At 40.9% G+C, this 25326-nt stretch overlaps 1 protein-coding gene across 4 annotated transcripts in view; it reads right to left on the reverse strand.

Moving 5' to 3' along the window:
- HIVEP2 (HIVEP zinc finger 2) overlaps positions 1 to 25326 on the reverse strand; it is a 126119-nt gene that overhangs the window by 34638 nt on the left and 66155 nt on the right. For 3 of the 4 annotated variants that reach the window (XM_042879488.1, XM_042879478.1, XM_042879496.1), the window contains one exon: positions 16483 to 16580. The gene's annotated coding sequence lies outside the window, so the exon portion shown is untranslated. Of the gene's footprint in view, positions 1 to 4347; positions 4375 to 16482; positions 16581 to 25326 lie in introns of those variants that run through there. The other variant, XM_042879505.1, reaches the window with a different exon arrangement.

Here is a 25326-nt window from a genome sequence, read left to right on the forward strand (position 1 = left end):
CCAAACAACCATTACAGGGTTCTCCCCCTGCATCATGCTTGATCCATTCCATCAAATTTAGCTCTTTTCCAGTGTCAGAAATGTAAATGAGATCAGCTAAAGATTTGACCCTGAAGTCTGTTGGGTTCTTATGTATCAAATGGAACTTGTACACTACTGACAAAAGGAAATATAATCAACATGAAGATAGAGTATATACACAAGTATATAGGGCTTTATTTTTGCTAAGTTACACTAAGGTGGATTAAATAGTACATGCTCCTTTACATAGCTCTTAACCTGAAAGCTTCTGCTGCAAACCAAAAGTACATAAATTATTTTCACTAAACTAAACTGCAATATTTTGGCACTCATGTCACCTCAGGCATTTAACCAACTTGCTTACCCAACTGAACTCTTTCCCCCTACTTCTTTCTTCCTACCCCTCCTGCAAGACTTGAGGACACCCTGTTCACTTGGAGACGGTGAATCATTACAAGCCAGCAGGCCCACACAGTTCCTCAAAAGACACAAAAGGTGTAAAAATAGCTGGTACTAATGAAGCAAGTACAGCGTCAGCACCAGATGAGCGTGGGTGATCAGATAAGGGTCTGCTGTTGCAAAGGGCAAATTATTAAAAGAATGCTTCTCTCTCTCTTTTTATTAAGCTTTGTTCTTCCTTTGCTGAAATCAGCCCTCTGCGATGTATGATAAATGACACCTGACAAGATTGACTCCTTCTGTAATTGCAAGTTTCATACAGGCTCAGGAAGCGGTGCCTCACTAGAAGCTGAAGGTAGAGTGGAGGTGTCACTAAAAAAAATAAATAAAGAGAGGCAAAAATAAAGCCTAAAAATAGCCAGGACTACCCACTGGGTATGACTGTGTGGGTATATTTAGCCAGTCTAACACCAACTTTACTTGTTAAAAACACAATCTTACCTTTATGCAAAACAGCTTCCTGTTTCTAAACATAACTTGAGAAACTTGAGAAGGTGGTGGGGGGGGGGGATTCAGGTTTGGAAACTGTCCCCTTTTCACTGACATTAACAAAAGATCAAATGTGAAAAGATTGGGTAGAACTTCTACTGCATCCTGACATCCAGTAGCAAAGGGGCAAGAGCTTGTTCTTAAGGCATCCATACTCAGCAAACAGGACTACGAAACAGAAGGAGCAAACATATTTTCAACTACTTGCAAATCTTCAAAACAGCACTGATGCAATACTACGTTGGGCAGCTCCACCTTCCCCCAAGTTCCACTGTCCCTTCCACAATGGCTGAGACACCTGTGGCCATGCCAGCACATCTGTGAGCCCCCACTGAAGACGGAATACTAGATGGATCTAGAAATAAAAGTATTTTACAACTGAAGGTGGGAGGTTATTTTTTATTTTTGCTTCTAATCTGAAGTGTTTCAATGATTAGGTTTACAGCACAGCTCCTTCAGCCCAGCACACAGAAAACTTCTCCAAGGACCAGAATGAGGCTCTGGAAACTGAAGAAAGGTGGAAATATGTCATGCCAGACCCACTGCCTAATTGCAGTGCACTTGAGAGATGGCTGTGCTCCACTAGAGGCAGACATGTAGGCCTTCATGCTAATGAGAAGCAGTTGGCAGAGTTTTACAGCTCTATTCTGCAAGTTTCTCCTACTCTGAGGCCAGTTTACATCCTTTTATCAGCACAGAGGAACTATTAGAAAGGGTGTAAATATAACTTACTGCCATTTAAGGCACTCCTACAGTGCTTAATAAAGTGACATGCGTATAAATGATCATCTGGCCAAGTGATACAGTTTATTATCTTACGAAAATTATCAAGAAGCACTTCCAAACATACAGCTGAATTTCTCATTCCCTAAGACATGCACTAAATGACTGCACCTCTGCAGTGTTCGTATGGCACCTGTTTGCCATCAGGGCAACAGCTGGCATGTGCGGAGGAGTGGAGATGGGAGCTCAAAGGCACTCTATGCATCCAGAAGCAGCCCCAGCATACCTTGGGCATTCGCAGCCCTTGCTCACAGTGCCATATCTGACTGTATGAGGATCCCTGTAGCCTACACAGTTTTAACGGCTGTAGGACATTCCACAACAAGGCAGTAACAGTACTCAACAACCTCCATTCTAGGGTGACTTCATGCTTCAGCACGACATGAGCTTAACTCAAAGGAAAGATAAGCCAGGCCTCAAAGGCTGTCTTAAGAGTTTCTGCAACTGCTGAAAGCATATTAGAGCAACATTACTTCTGGAAGCAGTGTATGTGCCAACCTTCTAGTGCTCTCTCTGAGCTGTGTAAGGAAATGGTCTTTTCTACAATTATGGTTTTTCTATTTAATGTTGTGACTCCTTTGGCTTGAGCTTACATGAGGGTTTTGTTTCATTATTATTCACTCTTCCTGCATGGCTCCAAAGACCTCTCATCAATCACTATGGAGCTGGGATTAAACAAAAATGCACAGGTTCATACCAGACCCTTCTCATTTACAACAGGAAAAACTGTAACACACTGCCAACTTCACATGCAACAGTCAATTAAAATGATATTCTGGCATTACAATTTTTATTTTGTTCTTATTTTAAATTTTTTAAAAAATGGTATTGAAGTTAACAAGATAATAATTTTAACATTAAGTTGATGAGAGCATAATATTTTCTTGACATGCTGTGGTTAATACTCATTGATACTATGCTTTGTTCAGCATCACAGTTTTGCTTTTTAATCCTATGCCTCAGCAGTAAATTTAATAGTCACTGATTTTTTACTAGAATAGATAAACAGTGAGATGCAAGATAAATCAGTTGATGCCATTATTCTTCAGACAATTTAATTTTCATCTGAAATTAAGTGCAATATTTTTTCTATTATAGGAAATATTAATGTAAAAATAATTATTAGTGGGTTTAAATACTGAAGACAATACTCTGACAGTACGTTTATATTAAGTTAATAAGAGACAAGACCACATACTCAAGACCATGATGGAACTCCTAAATTATAATGGTTAAAGCAAAGTGATTGGAACCTAACCCTACTGCCCCCACCTAGATTTGGAGGGGAAAAAAAAAAGTTTAAATAAGAGTAACACATCACCTTTTCAATACTTTACCAATTTGAAGATGAAAAGGAGAAAAATGTACAAAGGATAAAATGAACAGCCTAATTCAAACCGAAACCGAGAAACCGAAACCAAGAAACAAGCTAACTCAGAAATGACCTGGGGGAAATTAGGACCATGTTGTTCTCAGTTGGATCAGTCCCGGCACCTGGGGAATCCAGCCCTAGATCAAGGAGGAGCAGGGCATGGAGTTGCAGCTTCAGATGGCAGTGAAGGCTCATGCAGATCTGGTGGGATGGTGGGGCCATGTCCTGTAATATGCCACCTGTCTCCCAGGCCTCCTGGGCTACCAGATTGCCTTCTTCCCTACTCCGCTGACTGAGTCAGGCTGAGGCTCTGCTGGATTATTACAGAGCCCACACACTGGATGTTCAAACGTAGGAAAACGTTCTGCTTTCAGCGTAACGTGCAACAGTCATGACACAGGCACGGTAGAGAGGAGAAGTAAAACAAGATATGGTGATATTTTTCTTTTTGATAAGTTCCTGCCATGGATTTTCTCCATCAGCCAATGTTTGAACTGTAGGTGTTTTCCTGAGTGTAAATAACTCCCTCGCTTTGGCCTATGCAAGCGGATGGCACAGCAGCTCCCTGCACTGTGCAGGGCTGGGGTCTCCATGGAGCAATAAGAGCTCAGTTGCTCTTGCACCGATGGCGGGCATAGGCCATGACAGCAAATGGAGGTGGTTGCTGCAACATGCCCCAGCAAGGAAGAGCAGAGGAGGAGGTGACAGGAGCTATGGGGAGGTGGCACGAGAAGCTGCTAGGTGAGGAGGGGCCACGCTATCTCGCATCTCCCTGCATGCTGCCGCAGGTGTTCTTCCTGCCGCAGCCGCCTCCGGCTGCCCCTGTGCAGCGTCACTTTCACCAGCTCCGCTTCCTTCCACTTACCCACCCAGAATGCACACCCAGCTCTGTGCCACCTCCCTGATCAGGCCCAGCATCTCCCAGCTGCAAGTGATAGAGGCAGCCTACCAACAGTACATCTGCTGATGACTCACACTTTCTCTTGGCCCATGTGCCCCATTGAGATCTGTGGACACTGTTCTGTCGGGGCTGCAAGTTTGGGTCCTTGTTCAGACCCGAGACTGGGGCAGGAAGGCCAAGGAGTTAGGTCAGATAGGACCCACAAGTGAAAAGACGAGAAATAGGAGGTATCTGCCCTGCCTGCAGTAATAATTACACTGTATCATTAACAAAACTCAGGTTTCATCATTAACTTGACTTGGGTTTCAAGAGCTGATCTTACCCCGATCATCCTTCAAATTGCACTCAGCTCTCCTCTGTTTCTTCCCTCAGAGCTGCATAAGAACCAACAGGAAAGGCCGCTGGAAACTAATATACCAAACAGAAAGTACAGGTAAAAATGAGCCATCAACACCACAATCAAACAAGTGTAAAAAATTGCACATTTTAAATTGCCAGAACCCAGGGCAACTTCACCACTCAGGCCTGATCCTGCCAGGAAAATGTAACCTGTTAATTCAAAGCAGTTGAGAGGAAAAGGGTCAACTGTTGTCAGGTGCTGCATGCAGCACAGCTGACACAAGCCTGCACAGTCTGCAACAAAAGGTGTCAGGAAAGTCACAGCTCCGATCTTAGAACATGAGAAGAGCCACCTACATGTTTGCTGTAATGAAGAAGCCAGCTGTCTCTCCCATGGCCCAACTGCTGCAACAAAAGGTCCTTCTTTGATTTTGTTCATCCACCAAGCTCATTAGAAGAGCTACTGAAATCTTCCAAAGCCTTTTCTCAACCTCAAAGTGTGAGATAAAGATGCTATTTTAATTGTGGATTAGCAAGATGTGCTTGAGTAAAACAACCCCAAACCCTGGGATACAATTGCATAATAAACACTACTGTTACAGCAGAGTCTAATTGGCTCTGCTTGCACCAGCTAAGAGCTGCTGGTTCATTACACCAAGCTACAGGAGTTGCTGTTCGTACCCTCATAAGTTGGAGTATTTGACTGCAGGACTGCTACAGATGGTAGATCCAGTACTCAGCCACTGATTCCTGATCAGCAAAACTTAAAAGCAAAGATGCTGTCAGTGTGTTACTTTTCTTTATAGCTTTCTTCAGGATAGCAATTTATTTTTCTCACTGATTTGTTCAAGGATGGCATACCTAATTTTAAGACAGGATTTGGATTTTAATATTCTATGTAAACCTGCTTAGCAAAAGTAGTAAGGACAGGACCTGTATGAACCAAGTGACTTTGTCTGACACAAGATCCAGCAGATGCCAGTAGTTATTTTGCTATCCTGCAGCCTGATTGCAGGTGCAAAGGGCAGGGAAAGACCTGAAAAAGGCCAGAAGAGGAAGGCTGCGCAAAGACCAAAAGCAGCTGCTCAGACTAGGTTTGGACAGGAGGCTCCCAGGCAAATCACATGGGAAGCACCATTATGTCTCATCCTGTGGGGAAACAGTTTGCTGAATTACACTAAAAGGTCTGTGGCAGCTAATAGAGCTTCTTTTGCCAGTTGCAGGGTCCACAAGTGCAGCTCTGTGCCCCTCCTGCTGTGCCTCCATGCTGCTGTGCTTGGGTCAGTTTTTCCACTCCCTTCTCTGCTCATCATACATAAACTATTGTTTTACACTTAAGGAACATGTATTTCTGTTTCTTTTGCTTCCCAACCATCTTTAGACTGGATGCATTCTGAATGGAAAACATAAATGTCATTTCAAGCAGATACCTGCCTCAGTAAGCCTGCAAAAGAAGCTTATTCACTCAAACTCACATTCCATACATGAATACACTCACATATAGGCTCAGCTGTACCTGCATAGAGAGGTCTCTTTGCCTGAGTGTTTGCTGAAGAACGTTTGGCAAGCAGGGACACCACCTTGTTGGTTTACACTTTTTCAGATATGAGGTTATTTACATTTCTAGATAAAAGGCATTTCTGGGGCTGCTCATAAAATGCAACACACACAAAAACAAAGGAAAATTTAAAGGTGCAAAGAAGAGTAACTTTAAAAAAAAAAAAAAGAGCTTGAATCAGCTTGTGGGAAAGTTAACAGAAATATTCCATTAGTGAAATGGAAAAGTGGATCAAAGCAGTATAATGCAAACCCTCAAGATAGTGGAAAACTCCACATGGGGCACTCTCAGGAAAACTGCTCAAATTCAGCTCTACCAACTGTGCAGAGGGTTCAGGGAGTTCAGCTCTTTGCACAGCCAGGACCATGTTCTGCCTTTCACCCAAGGTGCTCATCAGGACTGGAAACCAAAACCTGTTTTTCTGACAGGTCATGAATTAAATAACTGCAGCTGGATCTCTTTCCTTCTGCTAGCAATCTCACATGGAATCAATAAAAATACAGGCACTATAAATTAGTTCTAGATGTGCTTTTTTTTCAGTGTTGCAAGATATTTTTTCTTTGGTGGAAGTAAGTTCTGTAAGCAGGGAGCACCCACCAGCATTAAAAGGAGATCACATGTAGAACCAGAGGGCCCAGTTGTTACAACAACGCTTTTTACAGGTTCTTTACCTATGCTAACACTCTGCTAGAGCAGTCCAGCTAATAGAGCAATAACGAACAACAACGAAAAACTTATAGGATAATTAATATAAACGGGACAACATTGTTCACTGACATTTTTAAGCCCCATTATGGTTGACTCACCCATGAGCAGGTCTGGATTTATAGCAAAGGAAATAGTAAGCGCGTGATTGAACAATAGCAAGTTTCAACTTCAAAAAGTACCTGCACTACACTACCTGAGAATCAAGCTCATGTTTCTGAAATTCCCACCAATACTTTGTCTAATCCTTCCCGTTCTTCTTTTCTTTTTTCTCTACAGTCAGCTGAGCTGCTCTAAGATTATTTTCCTGTAACTTTCAGCACAACATGTAGGTACAGAAAGCATGGTGGGTAAACACTGAGGACATCTAACTCAGAGAAGATTTAGCCTTTGTTCCCCATGAGAAATGGATACAACACCAGCATGTGTGGACTCTGAATTCTAGCTTTAACTAGAGAGAAGGTGAAATCAGACAAACCTACCTCTGCTTATACATTAGCTTTTCCTCAGTGTCCCTCTGTTTTCCAGAATAGTATTCTTCTTCCTGTTGGTGACCATCTATGTAGGTACAAGATCCAAATGCTTTTCTACTGAGACCTCAACAACTGCATGTTGTCTACCTCTCTATTCACAGCTTCCAATAAAAGCTTCCTTTAATAGAGTTGTCCTGACTCACAGGTGTGGGGGGAAGAGAAGCTGACCTTGCTGCAGCATCAAGAGTCTCTGACGCATTTTGAGAGGCTGTGGTTTCAGGTCTGAAAGAATTCAGCTTTGTTTTCAACCAAGTTTTAAAAGCTCAACTTCCAAAATATCACCCCATAGCTTCGTGGCAATTTGCAACTCGATTTTGTTTACTGGTTTGATACAGCAATATTCAGGGCTTTGGCCATACACTTAGCAGATCAGCACTGCTCACCAGCAGAAGAGTTTCTCAGACTCACAGCCACCCAGGCTCCTGGCTGGCTCCACCTCTCGTCCACCCACTCCCAGTTTCAGACGTTTCACATTCCAAAACTGGAAGTGTCTATGCAACATAAGGTCACAGGATTACACAACGCACCCTGCTCCTTCTAAGAGCTACTGCATCCTCAAAAGTACACCAACCACAACAGCAAGAGTGCTGTTTACAGTGAATTTCTATCTGAGTGGGAGTGTTTTCTCCGAGAATCTTATAACAAAGACATGAAGTGTATGAATCTTCCCTGTGTTTGGTAAAATTTTTACTGAGATGGCACTTATTTAATACTTCTTTCCTCTTTAAGCTGCCCTTTTAAAAACTGGGATTTAATTTTTACACTTCCCCTAAGTATTTGTGTGTTGGATAATTTTAGCACATGCTAAACAGAACAATTTCTGTCTATCTTAAATTTAGAACTGAGGACATTTGTAGCTTTTGCAATGCAACCACAAAGTACAACTGATTGTTGCCAATGTGGGTTTTACTAAATGCTTTTTTTAAAATTATTACTTAAATAATAGAATGGTCTGAATAACTTCTATGATCATTCTTTCAGTCTTTAAATTCTAACAGGTGAATGAAAACTCCAGTTTTAGTTACCACTGCAGAACATTTTACCTAATACAGTGGGCGAAAAGTAAGAAAAGTTTTGGGTATTTTTTTTCCCCAATGAGAGGGTAGATAGAAATGGTGTTATCACACACATATTATCTATCTTTGAAACCACATTCAGCTTTTCAGCTACAGTTAAGTCTTAGCTGTTAGTATGGAAAGTGTATTTGACTTTGTCTTGAATGCTAAAGAATTATACAGTTATCTGCCAAAGGCATTTTTTTATATATTTAAATAAGCAGCCAGACTGTATAGAGCAACTAATTTCAGGCCTGACTCCTTTGTCTCCAGCTGGGGCTGCTGAGCAGGGGGAAGCAGAAGGGCTCAGGGGCACAGATGCTACCGAGCAACCTCAGGTGAGAACAGGGCTGTTGGTGGCTGACACTCAGAAATCTGATTCAGGCCACCTAGTTAAAATTACAATGGCAAAACCACAGAGTGAAAGAGCAAGAGAAACAAAAAGAGTCCTATGAGAGGAGCAGAATAAGGAGCTAGGGAGGTCTCTTGCACTTCTCATTTCATTAGCTGCACTGGCACCATGCTTTGCTCGGGGAAGGGGTAGCATGGGACTTTTGCTCTGAGTCATTCATTTGGAAGATATAACATGGTTAAGAGTCAACTGCCCTTCATCCCACAGAAGAGATACTTAAAACTGAGCTAATGGTTTAAAGTTACTTAGCTCCTCTTTGGTACCTGTGCAAGCAAAAGGTTAGACTGTAAGGTTTAACCATAGTTCCCATGTATTTCTGAGAAGCACAGGGGAGATTGCCTGAAGGAACGTCAGACATCTGCCATGCTGCTTCCTGTGTACATGAGGTGGAGAAAGCTCTGCCAGCCTCCATTCTCATGTAGACAGAGCTTCCTCCCATGCAGTAGCTGTCACACAGCATGCTCTCCTTCTGTGGGACATGCTGTCTTTGAGGACAGCAGGGACTAATGTTCTGTGAATGCCACCTGCCACGATCAGTAAATCTGTAGGATTGTCACTGTGCAATATAGTCAAAAGGTTTGGTGCTTTCAGTAGGATTGGCAGCATGTCTATATAGAAAGTAGGATGAAGAACCAGTGAGAGACAGTGAGAAAAAGTTTAGTAAGTCTGGAGACACGGTACCATAAAGAGAATACAGCATCTATTACAAAACTTGATTAACTATTCAAAGGGTTATTTTAAAAAGTACAAGTAATATTTGTGATATATGCATTCATTATTTTAACTTTCATCCATAAGAGGTCACTGTGTGATTCAATGAACACCTTGGTGTCAGCTGCATTCCCCTCCCTTCCCACATGCTCAGCACCAGGTGTCCAGTCATCTCTAGTAACGTCCTAGCTATTATCCAGCTGCCTTCTGTAGGGACAGATAGAGCAATAAAGCAAGAATCGTGTAGGTGTCCTTCAAGCACTTTGATCGTGTGACCTTAGCCAATTTTACAGTTACTTGAATGTACTTACTTTTCATTCCCCATTAATCTCAAATGGATCCAAGAGTTTTACAACCACTGTAGACAATTTAAATAACTGGTTAAAAATATAGAAAAAATTGTGAGACTGACTGTTGAGCAGCAAAAATACAAGCTGACAGGCAGGCAGTGCAAGTCCCAGGGACTGCAGACTCAATTTTTTAACCTGTTTCATCAAGACGTTGCTTTGTTAGTAGTGAGTAGATGTTTTCACCAGGGTGGTTCAAATATACAGTGGGACACGTAGGCCTGTCAAGGTCATCTGCCAATGGGAACTTTTAAAGCATTAAGTTTCTGTATTGTCATTTGCCATGAGATGAGAAGGAGTAATATACAGATACAACTTAATGACAGCTGAAGCCATGTTAGCACAATTCAGCTCACCTAGCATCTTCTTCATGGATTAAGGTGACTCAAGGGGAAGTAGTTCATTCACAGATTTCCATGAGAGAACAAAAGCAAAAAATGCAGAAAAATGCAGAAAAAAAAAAAAAAAAAAAAAAAAAGGCAGAAATTTTGCAGTGGACAACTTGTTCCTATGGAAATTCCTCTTTCAATTGACAACCTGCTTTGATGGGAAGTTCCTCCACAGCTGTAGGCATAGCTCTCATGCTGAGAAGTTTAAAAGCAGCTCTTCTCTGCTGCACCCCCATCAGATAAACTGATGGACTGGAACCCTCATCTTTCCCTTCCTCCCATGCAAACACCAAAGCGTACAAGCAGTCTCACTGCAAGTACAACAGCGTATTGACTTGCAGCCACAGTACTCACCTAATTACAGACAAGCATGTGGAAGGATGCTTGAAGGCCTGATATTTTAATGTCCCAAATCAAGATTAAATGCAGGCTCTTATGCATAAGCTGTCCTTAATGCTGTGATGCTGGTAAAGCTGCTGCTGATTTCAGCAAAATTTTCACTAACACAAGGGATTGCAGGAGTGGGAAAGCCTTAAACAAAGCTCCTTAGAGCTTGACTGCACCAAATACAGGGAACCTGCACCTTTTACATTATTATATGAATACACCTAAATCATGGATGCAACTCCATCACTTTTGTTTTACAGCAGCCTAAACCAGTCAGTCAGGACTACACACTTCATAGATAGCATTACAAGGAGAAAGACAAACATTTTTAGTGAACTTGCTAAGGGTCTGCTAAATTTGCATTAAGAGCACTAAGTAAGAATCTTCTTTACAGAGGGATATTAGAAAAGGATAAACCATTCACTATAACGTATTTTCTATCAATCACTTTAGCATGAATCATCATATTGTGTAAACAGGCTGGAGATCATATTTACGGCTAGGCTGGAAGTATCTCAGCAAGTCAGAGGAAGACAAAATCTGTTAGAGCAGGCAGTCCAGATAGAGGTACTGAGTCCCTAAGTCATTCACCTAAACTTCTAAAGTGATTTACAGTAATTCTACGCAAGCCCTGTATTTCCACACCAATGTATTTTTAACTCCAGATAAAACATAGATCCCTTTGGGAGAAGAAAAAAAAGTGAATTCAAGTGGAAATCTTGGACTCATCTTCCTTACTTACAACAGTATATCTTGCTTCATTCCTGACTACCTTCTGGCCTACGCAGGCTATCCAACAGAAGAGTGATCCAGCAACCCCAACACTGAGCTATGTGCAGGAGCTGGGACATCATGAGCTTGGAGCAGAAGCAGCTGCCTGCCTGCCATTGTAGGCTGTGAGGTGAGGGAATGGACACAGGCCACTGCTCAGCTGCTACAGTGACCTTCAGCTATGCTGATCTGTGCTGTGAATGTGCCCTCAGGCCACACTCGTGTTTCAAAACTGCATGCTTTCTTGGCTATATGCAACACTACACACTGAGTTCACATGCTTGGACAGCCCCTTGTCTATACTGCACGAATCCCACGGGTTCCTCACTGCTCCAAATTGCAAAATGGCCAGCCTGTTACATCAGGTTTACTGCTGCTCTGCACAGAAGGAGCACAGCAACAACACGTGCTCACTAAGATGTGCTGCATGGCTGCAAAAATGATATACTCTGAAGTGAAATTACTGAGATTGGTTAAAAAAATCCCGCCTCTACACCAAAATGAGTTGCACCTTCAGGACCCCGTAGTAATAAAATACAGTCACAGTGAAAATTTTACTGATACATCCTTTTTTACTGAAGTGGCATGAAGGACGTTTATTTTCAGCCAGCTGTCTGAAGGAATACCCCACATGCTAGATAGATAGTGTCATGCTATGCAAGTTGTCTTTTCCAGTATCTAGCAGAGAGAGCTCTACTGCACTAAAGCACGTGTGGTAAGAGAAATGGGCCCAGGCTCTTCTTCATATTCTCAGCATACCTATTGCTATCACACAGCTGCTCTCAAGTCTACAATTTCCTGTGTAGCACAAACTGCATACCACTTCCCCTACAGAAAAAAAAAAAAAAAAAAAAAAATAAAAAAAAAAAAAAAGCATTGCTTGCTTTTAATTGATGATGGAAATACTGTCATATTTTCCACTAGCCAAGCTTGAAACCATTACTGAATGAACCTTCATTATTTTTTCCACAACATTTTGCAGAAATGTCAGGAAACAGCTGCACCAGAAATGATTAACTGTCCTTATCACTCGTGTTCATTGCCAACTTGAAATTATATAGTTTTTCTTCTTCCAATACTCAACACTCAATGACTTTTTTTTGTTATTCTTCAGTTGAATATCACAACACACCACTTTTTCTTCAGAAGTATAGGCACAGTTTTAGTGGTACACAAACATTTTACGATCAGTGGAAGAATTTATACAGTTTGGAGTTGCATACTTCTAGGAAAATATTTCTTCCTACAGATCACTCAGCTGTGTCTTTCTTGGATCAAATTCAATTAAATTCACAAGTCAGATTGTATTTGCCAGTCAGACCAAATTCATTACACAGACAAACTTTTCTTGCTGTGTCTTCCTTCCTCTCCTGTTCTACTCTTTCCCTTTTTCCTCTTCTCCCCCCACACTTTATTTCTCACCTCTTCTTCGTGTTATACCACGTCACAGCTTATCACACAATGCTCTGTATGTTTTCTGGCAAATACAACTGGAATACTGTGCTTCATAATTCCGAACATGCAGCCACTGAGATGCTGAAGGCTTGGTACAAAACGGAGAGCAGCCATCTGGAGATAACTGCTACCATAGATCTGAGATTCCCAGCTGGCTAAAACTTTGCAGCCTTGGAACTTAGCAAAGTATCTATGAGCAAAAGAATCCTCCAACACAGATTTGCACACTGAAGTGGAAAACATGTATCTTCAAAAACTTAAGTTCTTCAAATTTCTGATAAGAGCACAGCAACAGGATAACTTTTAAAGACCTACATAACACAAAAGTTGCTTGTTTACATTTTGAAAAGTTTAATTTAGCGTTATGACACTCCATCCCATGTTAAATTAATTCTGCATATTTGTCATCAGCAAATTTAAAGCTGCAGTTGTTCACCCCGTGTCTGCGTTGAAGCTATAGGCCTTGCAAGTGTAATTTCAAGATGCATTTAGACAGAGGGAAATGTGCATGTGAAAAGGTATATACATGTACTAGAAGTTATGTAAAAACAATCCCACCAGGTGTGGTTCAGTGTTAATAACATTGTGGTGTCCTATCTGCAACAAAAGGTAGGTTATTTAAAGAAAATGGATAGGTACATAAATGGAGGTTTATTTAGGTATTACAGAGGAGGAATCCTTCAATGCCTGCTATTCCATATGATTTGTATCTCTTGCTTTTCAAAATGGTCTTTCCACAGTAGTGTGCATGGCACGATATGGCAGAATATGATTCACAAGCAGCTCTACTCAGAAAGAGCCAGATGCTGATGTCCTTAACTGTGCTAGGTAAACTCATGAATGTCTTTACTGTCTTCAGCAGGTTTACAGCTGTCAGAATCTGGCTCAGAGTCTCTAATACGGGTCAGTATTATTATTAAATTGGTGCAGTGCTGGCTATGAAACTGATCTGTTTTTAAATTGCTCCAGCAAGATATTTGCTTAGATAACAGAAATGGCAGAACACTATATTCTATTCAAAATTTCTATGAATATATATGGATTCTATTTACAATAAATGAAACACTGCCAAAAGTACCAAGTTTTTTTAAGGATTCAGTTTTACAATATGTGATGCTGAATTTCTCCTTCACAGTATCCTTATCTGTCTCTGTTCTAGTTTAAAAGCTCTAGCTTGCAGTGTCAGAGGATTTCAAGGACTTTGTCTTTCTAATGCACGGCATGTTAATACACTACCCATCATTGAGTGCAGGGAGACTTCAAGTCACAGTGTCCATTTCTGCCTCTGCCAGATATTTCCAAGTATCTTTCTTCTACCTCAAACTGTCTGAAAACTAGCAAATAAATGTCTTGCCCCACAACTCTTCTCAGGGAAGAAGAAACGTGTTTTTCTCTCTGACTAATAGTGGGAAAAGAAATGAGTGCTCTTGTTTCTTGCTGCATTTGCACATCTTGAGCTCAAACCACCCCACTGAAGCACAGCCTCCTGTTCACACACTCAGCCACGAGCAGCAGGATCTAGGGGTAATGCTATAACAAAAAGAGAGACCTTGAACTTGCTTCACCTTTTGCATAGTCATTTATATTTGGGCAAAGTGGATAACAGCTCCTTTAGCACTAGTGTAGTGGCATTTAATGCTCGCCAGGCATTCACTTTACCCAGGTATAAATAGCAAAAGGTTTCAGACAGTAGGGAATCAGGACCAATATCCTCAAAGGATTCTCAGCCAAAATAGAGCGACTAGTCCTGCACATCACAGCTTGTGCAATCACTCTCTGCTGCGAGAATCATACCCTGCAGGACACCCGGGACTGCTGGTTTGGCAACATTGCATGCTCCTGTCTTCAGGGGAAACGTGCCTTCCTATCGCCCTGCATCTACCAGTGGGATCAAACTGCAAGTTCACACTCATAAAGCAGGCAATATAGGCTTCAGTTTCTTCATGTGAGCCTTTCATTAGCTCACGCAGCATATTTACTACTCTTTCAGTATTAAGTGCCGGCTTTAATGTCCTTAGCATACACGGTAGTGATACATATTATCATAGTTACAATCACATTTCTCTGACTTATGTTAATTGAGAGCATCTATTCCGAAGTTCAGCTGTCCCAAATGAAAAACTAAAGACTACTATTAAGCTGACACATTATAAGGGGAATTTTCAGCATGCAAGAGAGCCACAGCAACAAGGGCCCAATGTGTAGAAATACCATTAAGTTACACGCTAAAGAAACCTGAAGAATTTATGCTCAAAGCACATTTTAGAGGATGGGCACCAAAGTTCTCAGTTTTCCACTTAAATCTTGTCTGGTGAGTTGGGACATGGCTAGTTTTTCATAATGCAGTATTCTAAAACTCCTGCTTATAAATTTCACACACTATTAATGCTTCCCAAGCTTGGAGCAGAGCACAGGAGTGCATCAGGACAGTTTGTTTCCCAGCTGAACTTTCACTGTAAATTCTACAAGCAAAGACAATGAATTGCTTTTGCCAGCATGTTCCCTGGTAACACTCTTCTCATCCAGCTCTGATCCTAGGCTACATGGGAAGATGTCTCAACTCTCAGAGACTGCAGAAGGGAAATAGAGCGATGCAGATTGACACAACTTTGATGTAGATCCAAAAGAAGAAATACCCCATATAGCACCACTGTGGACTGCAGAATATTTGGGATCAGTTCCAGGTTTGAGAAGAGGTTTAAGCCCATTTCAATTTAACCCCCTCCATTCCCTCCTTCAGTTCATACAGAATGAAATATAGGTTCAATCTCATTTACAGTTCTGAAAAAATTGCGAGTTCTATATCAAAGTACACTACGCAATTTCTTTAAACATTTCTCCTGAGATCATCATACAGCCTGAGAACCTCTGATGTCTTCTGTACACGTCTAGATCTCAGGGTTACAGATAAATAGTAAAAAATGTAGAACAGAGAGGACCAATGAGAAGGATGAAATATTTTCCTATCTTTTCACTATTTTCAGTCAGTCATGCTAAATTCAGAAGGCTAACATAACTCTGAACACCAAGGATGTGCAAAGAAGAGGAGATTCTCAGTATTGCAACAAAGTGACTGCCTTTTATTGTACAGTCCCTGAGACAAAGCTTCTGTGAAACCTGTCCAACTTGTGACTACCAACTCAAACATGGAGCTGCAATGACCAGCAGAACACAGACCTTTTCCTGACATCATACACTGGCTTCTGTAGTCTGTAATGTCATAGATAACTGCCACCGAGAATCCACTAGCTGTAAACTAACTTGGGTATCGTGACACTACACTGTCATCATTTTCACAACTGTAGTTTGCATGAACCATGTGTTCAAGACCCAGAGGAAAAAAGAAACCTTAACCATAAACAGTATAATCAGTGGTGTACCTGAAATGGTGAGACGATCAAAACGAATCACCAGATTATAATTCAAGACCATTTAAAAATTAAATAATAATTTAAAAAAAGAAACCAGAAACTATTTTAGACTAGTACATTTTTCTGCCTATTTCTTTCAAAAAGTGTGCTTCTTGGATTCTTGAAGCAAGAAATGCACAAAGAAGGGAAAGTGGCAAACCAAACATATGGTCAAAGCAAAGACAGCACTTCTGAATTAATAAAAACATAACCTCTCCGGAAAGAGAGATGCCTCTGCTTTCAGCAAAAGGGGAGAAAAGGACATATAATCAGTTACTATTTAAGTGCGAGTGACTACTGGTTGAAGCCCTCTGAGAACAAAAAAATATTCACTGAGGCCTGCTCCCCAAGTTCATTTGAACCCATCCTTCCCTTGTTCTCCTACCTGTCTGCTGCAGTCAAAGGGGCAAGTGAGTAATGGTTCCAGTCAAGGCAATTTGGTTCACCACTCCAGCAAATATGGCTGTCCACACTCTCTTCCACCTATTTAGAAAACAGACATGAAAGATTTTTAAGGACTTTAGTCAAGTCATCTTGCTGTCATTGGCTACATTAATACAAATAGAAATTCAGACACAGTCCTTCTCGCTCCCTAGGTATTTCTCCCTCAGAGCAATGTGACACCAGAAATCAGTATCAGCTGGGGGATTCCACCTTGCAGTTATCTACAATGCATGTTGAGTAAAAAATACTCTGAAGTGAAAACAAGACTTACAAGACCCAGACCAAAAGGTATATAGAATGATTTACTTTTAGACATACAAATACACCAAGTGGAATAAGCATAGAAAGTATGGTAATGCCTTGGTAGTCTATTTACCTTTGAGAGTTACAGTAACATATGTTTTTAATAAGATATATTTTTAATTAAACACAAATATTTTCCTGTCTTTAAATCTGAGCAGTGCAAGTATCTCCCATGCCACTTCTTTCTGCCTAGCACTGTGCTCTAAATGTGGGATCACCTCATGAATACTGAGACAATACACCATCAGTGATCTTCTAGGGACCACATACCAAACAGCTGTGAAGCACAGATAACCACAGCCCACATTTTGCTTGGGGTCCTTTCTTCCAGGCCTCCCTATGTCCTTGAAGCCCTGTACATGAAATGCTACTGCAAGCTACGTGCCAGGAATGAGCAATGAGGTGGGCAGTCCAGGTTGGATGTGCTCCTGCAAAGAGAAGCACCCTCAGAGAGATCCTGGAGAGTGTCATGATGGCACATGGTGCCAGGGAGAGATCTTGTGTGTCTTTGCTCCTGCCCTTTGCCCTGCTATGCCCCATGGTGCATGGCCATGACACTGCTGACTACCCTCAGGGGGCAGCCAGGTCACCACAGCAGGAGAGCTGCCCGTTCCTCGAGGGCTTATAAACATTATGGACAGAGGCCTCTGGCAGGAAAATGCCCAACTCAGCAAACTAGACCCGTAGATTGATGGCCGTGGCCTAATCGTATCCCTACAGAAGCAAGCTGCAAACCTCTCTAGGCTTCCATGAGCACAAGGCCTGCTCACACTGCCCTGTAAACTGGCAAAAGACTGACCAACGTGCTATGGGTGAAGCCTCATAACTCCGTGCTTCCATCATCAGCAGAGTGCAGATGTGAGCTGAGGGAAACAGTGCCAAAATATGAATGTTTTGGAAGGTCTGGAATGAGTTAGTAAAAAAAAAGGCATATGCTTATATTTTCTGCTGTAATGTTTGCTATCAGCAACAAAAACAAATATCAAATGATAATGTGTTACTAACTGGCAATGTCAACAGTGGTCTATATAGGCATCTGACTATATAAAATAACATATGCTCTGGCTCCAGACCCTAACACTTTATCACATCAATATACAGCTTTCTAGGAAATTAATCTGGATGCAGAGCCAGGAAACACTTTTCAATCTCTAGGCAGACAGGGCCCAATATGCTTTTAATCTATGGGTGAACGCAGGTTAAGGCTGGACTCAAGGGCAAAACTTTTTATAGCAGAGCCAGTATTTCACTCTATTTTTATAACTAGACTGAGAAAAGTTCCTGTCAAAAAAACAAAGCAAAGCAATAAAGAAGCCATGAGTTGTTATTAGCCCATTCTTCAGTAAAACCTAGGGGTGCTCCAAATTGCAGCTTGCTTCTCCTGGCAGTAAACAGATATCCTCCAGCCCCTATGCATGCAGCCCCACACCTTACACTTTCAGAGAGAGGCCTAACTGGCTTCAGTGACAAAGGTTACACTTGCACAAACTTGTTTTTAATGAATATACATTAAAAATCTGTTTATGCAGTCCCCAACCCAAAGACGAGGGCGTCATTTATGGTAAATCAAAGCAGAAGCAGAGGGGCATTCCACTAAAAGACCATAAAATCACAAGGGAAATATGTCATTTACAAAATTAGCATTTAATCAATGGGAGCCAGCATATTTCCCCACATGGTAGACTTTGCTGTCTTCAGCAGTGTTCCTCAAAAGATAAATCAGGATCTGATCCAAATGTGAAAGACTCCCACTGACTTCAGTGAAGGCTGGATCAGTTTCTGAGTATTTAAAAAGCTTACTTTTTACTTACAATTAGGTTAAATATTATTCAAAGCAAGATCTGTTTAAGGACACGTAAGAGATTATTCTTCTACATCATTGTCTCAAAGCTTGCTATCATTTTGTCTAATCAGTGCTATTGCAATCCTTACTAACTTAACAACCCTACAGCAAAGCTTGAGCTTTCAAGCAATATATAGTCTGAAGGAACAGCTAATCTGCAATGCCTTTAACAACCTCAGATAATGCAAGTGTCATCAAACAGAATGTTACTGCCCAATTAAAGCTTCCAGAGGCTTTGTTGTGATACTAAACCCAGAACTTTTAATTTGTTTTTATCATCAAGTTAGTAAATACTTGTGCAATACTGGGTTATTTGGAAGCAAACGACTACCCACCAAAGAAAGGCAACAATGCAACAACCATTGCACATCACTTGCTAGCATTTGGACATATCTGGTCAAGACTGTTTTAATCTACTGCTGTTGTTTGCCAGCCATGGAGACTAAGTTAAACAAGTGCATCAGAAGGGGAATGAGAGTTTGAGAAACGTGGCATGACAAGGAAGACTTTTTCCAATTTGAGCTTTGTATCTTATACTCTCAGGGATGAGTCTTTTACATAGGACCTGAAAATGTGAAAGTGGAGGTACCCTGATGGTGACTCTTAACATTTCCTTTTGAAAAGAGTACTAGACTCTTCCTTGGCAGTTCCAGTAGCTATCTTATAATTGTATAGCTACATGTTTAGCAGTGAAATTCAAATGTAGCAGTAAGCATTGTTATCATCTGACCATAAAGGTAAATTCATTTCACTGATCAACAAGAACTCTGTTTTATATTCTTACGTATCTGTTGCACTGTCTCTATTAGATTAGTTGAGGGGGTACCAGAGGAAGATTCCTGTGTACTTTGCAAGATAAAAAAAAAAAAAAAAAAGTACCAGAAATCTCATGTGTATTTTAATGAGAAACTAAAGTTTAAGGAAAACAACTGGCAAACTGGCAAATATTTATTTTGCTGCTAATTAATCTAAGGCTTTGAAATAGCACAAAAAATGGGTAACATTTTCTCAAGAGTACAAAGGGCAAATAAAGCCTTGCCTGTGTTACTCCTTAACTTGCTTACAGCAGATATCATTCCAGCAGACTGTATCTTATCATGGGAAGGGAATTCACCTAACAACTCAGTTTGACCAGGTCTATAAGAAAGCCAGACACCATTTAAATTGCAGCCAGGTTCCTAGATGGTATAAGATCATTCGAATCAATCAAGATCCGCACAAGTTGGGTAGCAGAATGCGTAAACTTTTGTAGCTTGCCACCCCAGAGCTCTATCTCATGTTTTGTAACTCACACCACTAAGAAACTACAGAAATCTCACAGTTTTTTACATGGGTTCACTTCCCCTTTAGATATGTGAAACAGTCTATGTGGACTTTCTAATGTTCTCTTTGCCCTCTTTCTCCTTTTCAAACACAAAGTCCAGAGATTACAGTCCTTAATGAGAGGAGTAAGAAGTCTAAAATTTGCTTGACTGTCACTGTGAGACATTAAGCTTCAGACAGACATCAATCTCCATCTCAGTACTTACTCTGTGAACAGGCAATATTTTACAGTTACCATTCCCTAAACAAAGCACAATTTATTAAACAGACAATTTGAAAGCTACAGCAGCTAAGACTGGAAATAACAATGTCTCCCTACTTGAGGAAGGTAAAAGCCATGTGATGCTTTAAATTAGCTTCATAGGATCAATGGCAGAACACAACCACCTAAGAATACTGACCAAATGCAACCATACTATACGCAATCAAATTTGGAAGAAGTGAAAGAAAATGGTTCCCATTACTATCCTGGTGTTCTCACTTCACATGTTAACACAAATCATCCGTGATCATACCTTTTCCCACTTAATTCCAGGTCATTCTGGCAGCTCTGGCAACTACAAGCAGTTTGCTGAAATTTATGGATCAAATCTTGAACTACCTCCAAATTTAAAGTGATAATTTTTTCTAAATAATTTTTTTCTGGGCTGTAAAAGTTTTCATCTTCATTATTGAACAGAAAATTTATTTGTTTTCACTTTTTTTTCCTTTTTCTTTTTTTTTTCAATAGGGTTATGACAGTCTATTAAAATTTTGTTTCTTCATGGCTTTTCTTCATGGTTTTTTGGTTTCTGCATGTTAGCACCACACTGCAGATTCAGACACAAAGAGCACCAAGAAATCTCTGCAATATTTTTCATTTGCTGAAATTTATATACCTGTGAATTTATACATGCATGTGCATGCATATGTATACAGATTATGTAAATAAAAATAGTCATGCATGCTAACTCATGTATATGCTGTTTCTATTGTCTCTCAGCCTCTTCTGAAAATTAGCAATCAGAACAAAATTTATCTAAAAGTTACATTATCCCAAATGACTTTTGGAACATCACCTATGAACTTTGTTTATTTACACATATGCAATTCACTCGAATAAAATCAAGCACCTGGTTTCTTTGGCAGTGTTAAAAGTAGTGTTTGGAACTTCTCTAAATTACTTCCTTCATTCCCAGAAACCATGATGTGCAGGATCATATTTTGCTGCTAGCACTGGAACTATGATTTGGGGTTACTTTTTTTTTTCCCCAAGTCAGCCAGGAGCTAAATTAGCAAGAGCACATCCCCTAAGTATAGGTCCATAACCTCACTACACATAGCAGTTTAGATGCTGCCAGCTGAGATCAGTGCCCTCAACTAACCAGGCTTGATGCATTTAGACAATGGTCAGGCTGACAACTGACACTGTGTCCACATACACATGTTGCTCAACCCATTTGTCTGCTCTTCTGTTGCCAAAAGGATAGGGTGGCTTGGCCAGGCAGCTGGTACAAAGATGTGAGTACTCCTAGGGGTCCTCTGAGAGTGGGCACAGAAGGCAAAAACATCAGGTCTCCATTGAGCCCAAGATGGGATTTCTGATAAAGCCTGTGCTCGAAGCAATCCAAATAGGCTTCAGCAATATCACCACAGGTAATTTCATCCAAAAGTACCTTGGTGAAAAAGTGCCAGGGAAGAAAGCTCACTTGCACCTCAGAAGCTGGCAACTAAGCAAGAAACACAGGACACCAGGGAAGTGTGATGCCGGGGAACAAGAGAAATTTGTCAGCAGAGAAAAAACATGAACCCTAAAGACTTGGGGTCTGCTCTCAGAGTTTTGGTTCTGTTATTCACAAAACCTGAGCATTACTCTCTACAAAAATAAATTTAAGACCTCAGCAAGACTGGTGGTAAGTCAGAGCACAGACTTTATACCAGGCATACCAGTACACACAGATCAGTCTCTGATACTGCACTCCTAGATGCAAAGACAGCTCATACAACAAAGGATGCACTACTCTCTTTTCGGGTCTGCCTCCATGGTGAAGGCACCATCACTGGCAGCTATACATTTATCCTAGGAATCAGAAGTGGGCATCTATACACCTCTGAGCAGAATCTTTGCTAGCAATACTTCTGGATGCCATATGACTTCTTTACAAGGAGGTGAGTTCTCTCTATTCCTTGTTCCTTCCACATCTAGAAAAGGAGTGTTTAAAATGTCCTCATTCCCAGTGCCTCCACGCTGTTCCTTAGGTCTAAAGGAGGAAGAAGGCTCCTCAGTCCTCGGTCCTCTGCTGTGAGGCAAGATCCCTCTGCACTGATGTCACTGCACTCTCAGTGTGTGCCCGGTAAGACAGTAATTTGTCATGAGCGTGGGCCCTATCCATACATGGCAGGCTGGAGGAGGAATGACCTCAAACTCCGTTTCTGATCCAGAGGGCGTTGTCAGAGCACAGTGTTTGAGTTTGATGCATGAAGCGCAGAGATATTTTCAGCTCCTGAATCACACTTCTGGCTCCACAGCTAACTTGAACTTTTCCTTAATTTTGTTTGCAATTTTTCACCTTCTGCTATCACCATGGGCCTCTCAGAAAAAGAAAACAAGCTGGTTACAGGAAAAAAAAAAAAAAAAAAAAAAAAAAAAAAAAAAAAGAATAAAAAAGCCTTATTATGAATAACAATGAATTTATTATGAATAAAAATAAAATCACTTTTATTTTAATCACTTCTATTTTATTCTCCTGTATGTGTGGAGCAGTGGAATTAAACAAATGACTAATAGATTAGTGGTGCATCACAAACGTCTGTTGCTTTTTGTTTTTTGTTTTTTTTAATATGCTATTAAATGCTGACAGTGAATGTTTTCTAATGATTTTAGTGTCCAGTACAAGAACAAAATGGGCTGAAAAATGAGGCAGTGCAACAGCAGTTAGCCTGGTTGCAGCTATAGGAAAGCTTTGAGGGATCAAATTTGTGTATTCCTGCAGCTAAAGCAAAAATATTTTGCTGTACTTTTGCCATGAAACAATATTGACTTGACCAGAATTCAAGAGCATAATTTGAAACTGGCTGTAATGAAAAAACAGAGCCTCACTTTACAATACCAAAAGAATAAGTTTTAATTGGCATATCTTGCCAATTACAACAGCATCACCTCTCCGTTGCCATGGCCTGATTCCTGAATTCAATAGGAAAGCTCCAGGAAAATGAACAGACAAATTATGCAACCTCAGTCACAGCTGAGCAAGTCATTTAGGCATACGCTTAATTCCATCTCTAAGCGGCAAAGCCAGCTCAGCAAAGCAAGGCATGTGCTCAAGTCAAAGTGAATAGGTGGCATGCATCCTTCCAAATGTTTTGTTTTGTTTTCCCCACGGAGTCAGGATGTAGCATTAAACTTCCCCTGATTTCCTTGGAGCTCATTATGCTGAAAGAAGGTTGAGTTCACTCACACACATACAGTCTTTTTAACACATCACACACAGTCTTTTTAACTCATCCATAGACTGATTAAGCAAAACAAATAAATAAACAAAAAGACCAACCATGTGGGACATATCCTTGAGCAGAGATAAACGTGCATGCTACTCACTGATTACAGGGAAGCACAGAGGCAGGAGGAGGTGATGCAGAAAAGATGAGGTAACAAGCAACCATAAGGAAATCCCATGCATCCACAACTGCTGATAAGCCCTGTAGTGTTTTCACATAGAAGTGGTAGTTTACTTATCAGCCAGAACAGGGAAAAGTTGCAGGCACTTAATTCCTTTACTTCTGTTTGTCTCACATCGCAATGAGGAAAAAGTAAGAAAAATGACCACACGATATGATAAGGGATGTGGTCTCTCCTAGATGCAATAAAGTAACTGGGCAGTCTCTGAAGTCTTTTCCTTTAAATTTTCTTTAATCTCAGCAAGAAACATTAATCTAACAGAGACAACTTCCAGGCAAGCATGGATCCCCAGGAACATTCCTTGACTGCAGATAACTGGGGGGAAAAAAAGCCTGTTGCAGGCAGGGGGGCTGCATCAGTTTATGAGGAAGATGTATTTCATCACAGGCTGTACTGCTCACCTGCCGCTGCCCTCCTGCCCAGATGGAAGGGCCTCAGGTACCTTCCTGTTTCATCCACTCTCAGAGGTCAGTGCCAAAGGGTTGCCTGAAATCATGCTTAGCTGCCCAACGCTGTTTTCTACTGTATACCTGGGCAGAAGTCTGGAGGAACCCAGACCCTAGACTCTACTGGAAGGGTCTGAAGTGGGTCAGAGACCTGATCCATTCTCTGTCTGAGGTTACAATCTATCCCTGCCCCAAGGCTACTGTGAGCCATATACGGAACGATATTTTGCAGGAATTAAACCACCACAGCAAAAGACACATTATGCAAACATCTTTCTTTTGAGATGACACAACATAGAGCATAAAGCATAAACAAAACCCAAACAAAGCAGAAAAGCATTGTGGAATAATAATAAAAAAAATCATTTCATGAAGAGCTTCTCTGCTCCTCTTACAACTATTAGGACAGCGATAACACTGAAATGGACAGCCAGCCCTGAACGCTGGATAAACTGAGACATAGAGAAAACAACTGAAAGCAAGAAGAGAGACTGAAAAAATAAGTGAGACAACAGATGTGAAGCAGAAATGCAATGTCTAAACTGCAGATGTAATTCTGCCAGTAGCAACCATGTTTAAGATCAGTTCATCCTGCTTTCCTATTCTGAGGAGGGCAGGAGTTTTCTTGTTAACAAAACTGCTATGGATTCTCTGCAGATAGTTGGTGGAACAGAAAAATTATTTCCTTCCACACCTAGGAGCAAAACTACGCATCTAAGAAAGGGAAAGCCTCTGACACCCCCTGGTTCCTCATTACACAGTTGTTCTAGTACAGCTGGGGAGCACAGAGGGTCACCTCATTAAAATCTGTGTCCACAACTACCAGAGCTGTGTTTTAGTTGCTGCTGGCCAGGGGTCAATGCAAGGTATTGTTTGGAGCTCTCCCTTGGCAGTGCAACTCTGCCAGTTCACTCTTCTTTACTAGCTTGACAGTTAGAATTACACAGGAAAAAAGTCGTTATTATTCTACCAATGTTTTATAGACTAATTTGGCAGTTTTTCTAGCATGGTTTTAGTAGTTTTGATAGCATGCTAGTATGGGAAAGAAGGATTTCCACGTTGGCTCAAGAAACAACTCTGGCAAGACTACCTATTTTTAACATGGTTTATTCCTATTTCAGACACAGCACTTTCTCTCCCATCTGTTGACACAATTGTTTTGTTTCTTAAAAGACACAGTTGTCTGTTTCTTGGAAAGAAAAAAACAATGAT

This window comes from Lagopus leucura, unplaced genomic scaffold (assembly GCF_019238085.1).
Source record: "Lagopus leucura isolate 7727_CA_CO unplaced genomic scaffold, USGS_WTPT01 Super-Scaffold_73, whole genome shotgun sequence".
NCBI lineage: Eukaryota > Metazoa > Chordata > Aves > Galliformes > Phasianidae > Lagopus > Lagopus leucura.